Raw genomic sequence first — 9,143 nt, 5'->3', positions numbered from 1 at the left:
TTTATATATATATATATATATATATATATATATATATATATATATATACTCATTCTCTTTTAGTCTGTAGTCTAAAATCAAAATGGAAATGTTCATGTGAAAATTAACATTTTTTATAAGAATCATATAAAATATTAAAATTTTACTAAATCTATAACAATAATATTGTTTCCAAGAGAGACAATTCTTTTATGTTTTTCATTTTACCCAGTCCTTTTCAGGGTCAAGAATCAGGAAAGTGGTATGGTATATTTCCATCCCATCATGGAATGAATAAATATTTACTGAACAAAATCTTGACTTTTCTCATTTATCATTCACCCTCTGATTCTAAAACAATTATAATTGTTAGATAATGTAACAATAACATTCATGTACTGCTAAACATGTTTTAAATGCAAGTTTTCTACTATTCTGGGACTGTTATGAATACTAATTAAATATTCCATAAAGTTTTCCAAAGAGAAAAAATAAATGTCTATTAATAAAATCTAAAGATCTTTCCTAGTCTATGCCAATTATTTTATCTAGATTTCATCTTTAATTGGTATTGCAGTGCCCATACCTATGATATGATTATTTTTAAAAAATTCATCTTTTTCAGAAAGTATTATAGCTAAAAATAAATTATTATATTGTATCTATTATATTATGTATATAAGCTAAAATAAAATTCAGGAGCCAAGATACTGCTAAATTTTAAAATATACGTAAATATTTTCAAAGCAGAAAACAAATTTTCCATTTGGATAGTCAAATCAGAATTCTTAGTGGGAAAATGTTCCAAATGATATTTGAACATAATTTAAACAAGTTGATTTTAAATATTATTCAATAACATTGCCAGCTATTTTCATTTTAATTCATCAGTACAGTTATTTACTCATGCTTCTACTTTTTCTAATTATTTCAGACCAGAGAATCTGTTTTTATTTTCACAGTAGTCTCTGAGAATAAATGGAGTTTATTTTAAAGTAATATAAAAAGTATTGAGGGAGTACGGGACATATGAAAGCTTTATTTTTGATTTTTTTGTGAAATTCCATACTGTTTGCTGCAGCAGCTGCACCATTTTACATTCCTATCAACAATGTACAAAGGTTCTAATTTTTCAACATCCTTGTTAATACTTGTTAGCTTTTGATTTTAGATAACAGCCATTCTAGCAGGTGTGCAGTGATATTTCATTGAGGTTTTGGGTTGAATTTTCTCGATTATTTGTGATGTTGAACATCTTTTCAGAGTGTTGAGCATCTGTTGGTCATTTGTATGTTTTCCTTAGAGAAATGTCTATTAAGTCTGTCACCCATTTTAATTCGATTATTTGGATTTTTTTTTTTTTTTTTTTGCCACTGAGTTGGTAAGTGTTCCTTAGATATTTTAGATTGTTCATATGTCCTAGTACAAATACACTAGTTTCTTTTAGGTATAATTATCAAGAAATAGTATGATAAAAGTGAAGGTTCAATGTCGCAACACAAGGCCAAATTGGCCTGTAAGATGATCAATTCATTCATTAACTCTTGTTTTAGTCAGCTTTTTTTTCTTTCGTTTTTGCTTCTGTGATTAAAAGAGCTGATCAGAAAAATTGTAGAGGAAGAAAAGTTTATCTAAGGGTTCATGGTTTCAGAGGTCTCAGTCCATCGAAGGCTAGCTCTATTCCTTGAGCCTCAAGGTGAGGCAGAACATCGTGGTGGAAGAGTGTAGCAGATGGAAGCAACTCATATGATGATCAGAAAGCAGAGAGAGATGCTACTGCCAGATATAACATATATTCCCTAAAGCAATGCCCCAATACCTACCTCCTCCAGTACAACCTACCAGCCTTCAGTTACCAATCAGTTAACTCTATCAAGGGATTAATTCACTCATTGGGTTAAGACTGTCACAACCCAGTCATTTCTCCTCTAAACCTTCTTGCATTGTCTCACCCATGAGCTTTCAGGGACACCTCACATCCAAGCCATAACAACTATTTACTGAAAAAAATATTTAAATATGATGGTGTGTATTGCTTTAGATCATTAGAATCCAATAATGAATTAAAACAAATAGCATTACCTCCATGGAGTTTCCATTTTAGGTGAAGAACATGGATAGTATACACAAGTAAATTGCGTAGTATGTTAGAAGATCGTAATTACTACGGGAAAAAGTATTTAAAAATTTTAAGTGTAGGACAACTGTTGAACAGGGTCAGGTTGCAACTTAACCAGTGAGATATCTAATAGAACTTTTCAAGTAGTGAAAACAGGGCAATCTATGTTTTGCAAAGAATGTCACTGTAGCTACCAAAGTGACTAATTAGAAGATAAAGTCAGAAAAATGATGAAATCTAAAGTTGTACTGATCATAAAGGAACCCAAGGGTCATCATAAGGATTTTTGGATCTTACACTGCATAAAACATATTTTGAGTAGATGAGAGGCATTTCTGACTACTATTTTGAGGGATCAATTCCTCATTGAATGTAACATGATGGAATATACCACAGAAGGGCAAAGATAGAGACTGGACACAATAAGAAGACTCCTGCACCAACCTGGGTAAGAGGGAATGGAAAATTACAACCCGGTTGGTAACAATGAAGTTTGAGGGAAGTGCCTGGATTTTAGAATATCTGAAAGGTAGACACAAAAGAATTTTCTAGGAGAATATATACTGTGTTAATATAATAAGAAATAAAAATAACTACAGAATTTTTATCCTGAACAATTAAAAATTTGGGTTGACATCACCGAAAATAAATTATGAGTCTAGACTGTAAATGGTTGAAGAAACATCAAAAGCATAATTTTAGATGTGCTTATTCAAATTTTAAGTATTTACTTGGCATCCAAGTAATGATGTTAAGTATACAGTTTTATACTCATAGCTGGAATTGGAGAGGTCTTAGCTGAAGAGATAAATCTAGGAGAAGTTGGAGTATCTTGGGTAAAAACACCAAGAAGTAATCACAGGAAAGAAGCTGACAAAACCAAGGATTTGGGGGCATCCAAACATTTAAAGGTCAAGGAGGAGAAACTAGTAAGAAGGAAAAGCTTAATTGGAGAGGTAAGAAAAAAAGTGAGTATGGTATTCAGAAAAATAATGACTACGTCATACTAAAGATTATATAATAATCAATTTCGTCAATATTGCTGACAGGTCACATCAAATGAAAACTGGATATTTTTCATAAGGGTCAAGCAATATTATGACCTTAACAAGGGTACTTTTACAGGAGTAGTGAAAGTGCAGCCTGAATTGGAAAGATATATGAAAGAATGGGATAAAAGAAATACCAGTTTATTATCCCCCACAACATAGTATGATGGAAATAGATCACGTACCATTTTGATCATATATGATAGCAACAGGAATTATATAATGTGGGCCAACCTAGTATTTTGTATCTCAAGTTTCTCACCCATAAAATGGGTAACAATGAATAATTCTTATGGCTATTATAAGTTATAAAAAGACATAAATCAAGAGAGAACTAATGTAGAACCTCAACTACTTTGCCAAGCACATAGGAGGTGCTACATAAATGTTTCCTTTAATCCTTCCCAGGAGCTACAAGCAGAAGAGCTTCAGCCATATTGTGTCATAGGGTAATGTAGAGGGTGGGCGCAGGTGTGAGTGAAATAACACAAAGCCTTGGAGTTTATTTCCAAACTGAAATTGTGAATGTGGAAGTAGATGAGCAAGACGATTATGACTGTTAAGAATTGTATAGAAGTATTGGCTAGGAAGATGAAGACTGGAATTAGAAAATTTGTAATTAGTTCTTGGAGTTGATCATCATTAAAATTTGAAAAACATTATCTAAGAAGCAGGAAAAATATAAGACCTAAAACGCAGGAAAAATCATGGTAGGAACAATGCCTTTGGTGAGCAAGCAGTGGACAGATAAACAAGTTTTAAAGTCCCATTCCCTTCCTCCAATAACTTTATGATCTTGAGTCTATAATTACTTAGTTTCTGTTCATCATTTTCCTTGTCCTCTGTTTACGTGAATATAATTCTATATTTATAAAATCTTTTTTCCTTCTATCCAAGGCTTGCTTTTGCTTTTGATAGCAGTGCCTTTTCACTCCTTCAAATAAATCTTCTCAACTGTTACCTTTACTTTTTCTCTATTTATCTTAGCAGTTGACAAATTATGGCTTTCATTCTCATGTCATGATCCAAAACACAATCTTCAATTTCACTGTTTTCATTTTTTACCTCTCTGATGGACACTGTGAAGTATCAATCTCATTTCAAAGAAGGATTTGGCTTGTTACTGTGAACCCTGGGAATGTGGTTGGCCCACAACCTCCAGTGACCAGTGACCCATTCATGGGTGCCTCAACTGCAGAGTCCCAGATCATGCACATTTAATGGCTGATCAACATGGAAGGATCAGACCTGTTATTCCATCCAATTTAGAACCATGCCACAGGGGTCCCTCCAGAGGCCCTCTTTGTAATAAACACATTTTATACTGAAATCCACTTCAGTTTCTTTCTCCTGTAACCTCTGTGTTCTAGCATACCTACACTATTGAAAGCCTCTCTCCACAAAAACACATTTTTCTGGTTTCTTTCCTCTTTCACTGATGATTTTCTGTTCTCACTATAACTACTTATGGAAAGAACCACTAATATATGTGATGCCTCATGTTCTGTCCTTAGCACTATTTTCATTAAATATCCTCTTTCAGGGAAATGTCATTTATTCAAGTGTCTCTACCAATGTGATTCATAACTCTAGGATTTATCTCTTTCTTCAGCTCTGTAACAATATTTCAACTATCCATTGGGTATGTATCAGTCACATCAGATTGGAACATTGAAACAATAAGTGAAACCAATCTTTCTAAAACCTACTCCATTCTCAGTATTTCCTCTCAGTTCACCCACACACTCAGGTTAGAACCATTCTCATCTAATAATATAATCTTCCCAATTTAGCAAGCCTACTTTATGACTAGTTTTTAAATCTCTTCCCTACACATCATCCTTTGTGACTTAATTATTCTTATTTGTGCTGTCGAAATAGCTTCCTCCACCTCCCAACCCCTAACCTGGATACACACTATGCTTTGGAAAAAAAATCTGATTTTTTAAAAATAGATTTTTTTGGCCTTCTACAAACCACATTCACACAATTTTGAATGGAGATTTTGACTTATAATTGAGTTACTTTAGGTTCTGCAGAAAAATGCTAACACCCTTGAAAAGAACAGATAGCAAGTATATGTCTATAAGTAAGCTGGAGAAGTCTCTGATAGAGAGAAAAGAATAAAGAAAATCACACAAAAAGTTAAAGAGGCTAGAAAGGTTGCTGCCATCTCTCAGAAACAAGAACAATATTGCAAATTCATTGAAAGTAAGATGTCAAGGGCATATGAGTTGTTACTTTTTAGATAGCGGGACAAATAAGGGATGATAATCATGGGCCCCTTCAACAAAGCCAGCGAAGAATAGAGATTCATAAAGTTTGTATGAGGAGTTTCAAGGTGTTTTGGAGGCATGACTAATACTGATGCCCTTTCTTGCCCATCTAGATGAAATATAGGTTGACAGAACTCAATAAACTGGTGTAGGCAAGCTCTTTGTTCATTTGTTTAAGCCACTGGACTCAAGCACAAATCTGATATTTCAGAATCTCTTGATATACTGTATTGCAACAATACTTGAGGTATTACTCTGAGGATGAGCAGAGTACTAGAACATGCTACTCGGGCTGGGGATGTGGCTCAAGCGGTAGCGCGCTCGCCTGGCATGCGTGCGGCCCGGGTTTGATCCTCAGCACCACATACAAACAAAGATGTTGTGTCTGCCGAGAACTAATAAATAAATAAATATTAAAAAATTCTCTCTCTCTCTCTCACTCCCTCTCTCTCTCTCTCTCTTAAAAAAAAAAAGAACATGCTACTCTTCTCATTAAAAATCATCAGTGGACCCCCTAAGCATATTAGTCCTTACACCTTCAGTGAACTGAAAACCCTATACAACCAGTAATTTCTCTTCCTTTTCCTTTTCAGCTGTGACCCTACTCTGCACTGGCCAAGTCCATTAGGAAATGGACAGTATATTCACACTGGGTAATATGAAAAGTTTTTAAAAAATAAAAGGCATATTAACTTATCATAGTAAAAATAATTCAGAAGAATAATTGCCAGAAACAGCACTACAAAAATATTTATAAAAGTCTATGGACGGCTAATGATGTTCCCCCTATGTTAAATCACATGTGTGTACATGCACGCACATGCACACACACACACACACACACACACACACACACATACACACACGACTGCCCAGTTGATATCCAAATACAATTCAGGCAAGGTATAAATGCCCAATTCATATGCAAGCGATTGTGCCTGATAAAGCAAAAGGCAATTTAAAGATAAAAAATTGGATTAATAAAATTAACCATAGCTATGTATTATGCTCAAAATACTAATGGACATTGCCTTACTCCTACCTTTGCCAACTTTCCTCCTTCTTCATTTTATTAGATGACTACTTCTATTGCTATACACATGTACAAATATGTCATAATGAATGCACCTATTATTTCTAATTATAATGCTCTAATAAAAATAAATAATATAAATAATAAATATAATAATATATTATTATACAATAATATAAATAATAAAATAAAGGACATAGTTAATACTTGTGGACATATGTTTGTTTTGTGTTGTTTTTAACAAGAAAGTTAGTGGGAAAGGGACTGTTCATTTGGCCAAAAAAGACTGGCCATGAAAAATCTGTACTTTACAGTTTAATATCAGTTGCTGGATATTCTGACTGAGGTAGAGAACATGATGAGCTGGGCATGGTGGTGAATGCCTGTAATCCCTGCACCTTGAGAGGCTGAGGCAGGAGGGTCACGAGTTCAAAGCCAGTCTCAGCAATGGTGAGGTACTAAGCAACTCAGTGAGACCATGTCTCTACATAAAATACAAAACAGGGCTGGGTATGCGGCTCCATGTTAAGTGTCCCTAAATTCAATCCCCGGTCAACTGGCACAGTGTCCCACTGACTATTAATAGTAGAGTTAGACAGTGAATTTAAGTCTCCTAAAATGAGACTCCACAAGACTTTCTGGCAATTCTGTTTGATTTCATCATGTAGCCACGAGTATCAGGTACTGATATTTATTCAAATTTAGATAAAACAAATTTTGTCCTTTGGGAATTTATAATCTGTTTTGAGAAAAAAAAACAACATACAAATTTAATAGCATGATTCATAAACTCATTCTCAAACCAGAAGATAGTTTTATAAGTATGCAGCATATATTTAGTTATATTAACTTATATAGAAACAGAGGTATACCATTGTGATAAAGATGTGCTGATAGGGATCAAATGGTGAGAAAAATATAGTAAATCCTTTCTGAAAAGATATTCTCTGGTTTCTTAACAAGCCTTTTCCCAAGTAACATTAAAACACTCAGCAATTTGTTAGCATTTCCTCTGATATGTTGAAATCATATAAGTGCAAAAAAAATGGTTATAATATAAATCTAGAGTAACATATAATTATTCATGTTAGTTGATGTCAGTTTCTAATTACAAATTACATGGTATTTAGAAATATTTCTATAGTATGGTAAAATTACCTTTGATACAGTACAGTGTTAGGGCAAAAGCTGATTATTTAGAATATTATAATTTGTCTTGGGGAAAGCATGAATGCATATTTTATATTTTTCAAATGCTTATTAAAAGTTAATATTTGCTCATTTAGGGAAATACATAAATGGAGATGAAAACCATATATTTTTCCTGAAACCTTATCTCTGCCTCTGAGATCAGTAGTGAGTAAACTGTTCAAGGGAAGTAGAAATATGAAATCAATTATACACTTAATTATATTGAGTATAGAGCACTGCATGCAAAAAGAAAAATAATATAAGTGTAATGAAAATATTGATCGATAGCTTACCATTAACATTACAAGATGTTTGCTAAAGGTGTCATTATTTATTTACAATTGTTAAACTCTTAACCATTTATCTTCATTTTATATTCAAGGAAACTTGGCTTTATAGAAATTAAGTAATATACCCAAAATACATGCAACAGTTATAGGACTAAAATTCAGATCTTTCTAATATTAGCATCTGATTTTTATGTTCTGTACTTACAATAAACATCATGGTAATTACTTTTAATATTGCAAAAAGCGTTTTTTAGAAAAAAATTTTCTTTCCTTTAGAATGCTGGAACACAGACTAATTTTTGATGTACAAAATAATTTTTTATTTGCTATTTGTATACTGGGCCATTTTGGGGTAATACACATCAATTTATTTAATTTACTATTGTTAAAATATTAATAAATATATAATCCTAATTTTAAAATATAATTTTCATACCTATTTATATCAATTGTTTCTAATCTCTGGTGATTGAATAAATTTATTATTATTATTATTATTATTATTATTATTATTCTAACTCATAAGAAAGCACATGCTATACACTATTTTCACAAAACTAATGAGAAAAATTGTTAATTTGAGAAATTTATATTTAAAAATCAAATTCCTATGCCAAATTTTTATGCAAAATAGTTTTACAGGGATATATTCAAAAAGAAATGCACACATCTGTACCATTTTGCCATAAAATATTCTAGGAAACTTCACAGAAAAATGCCTGATCCTGGAAGATATTAAGATACAAAAAGGACTTTCAGCTAAATTTTTCAAGTCATTTAAACACTAAAATAAAATATTATAATGGATGAAAATTATACTTTTTCTTATTATTCTAGGAAATATAAAAGAGATAAAACCAAAATATTATGGAGGATAATTTGTGTTAGTTTTCTATTACTTAGATAAATCAATTTAAAAAGGAAAAACATAATTTTGGTTCATGTTTTCAGAAGTTTCAGTCCATGGTTCTTTGGCCCTTTTGCTTTGGGTCTGTGACTGAGGAACCCTGTTCCCCTTAAGGCAGCTGGAAAGCAAAAGAGAAAGAGAAAGGGGAGAGGGTCCCAATATTCCCTTCAAGGTCATGCCCCAATGACCTACCTTTCTCTCACTAGGCATCACTTCTTCAAGATTCCACTGACCAATAGCACACACCACAGGCTGGTACTCAAAGCCATCATTGGCCATTGGGTACTTTTCCAAACCAT

The sequence above is a fragment of the Marmota marmota genome, unplaced genomic scaffold, assembly GCF_001458135.2.
Source record: "Marmota marmota marmota unplaced genomic scaffold, marMar, whole genome shotgun sequence".
Lineage (NCBI taxonomy): Eukaryota > Metazoa > Chordata > Mammalia > Rodentia > Sciuridae > Marmota > Marmota marmota.
The sequence above is the reverse complement of the archived record's forward strand: the minus strand, read 5'-3'. Positions refer to the sequence as shown.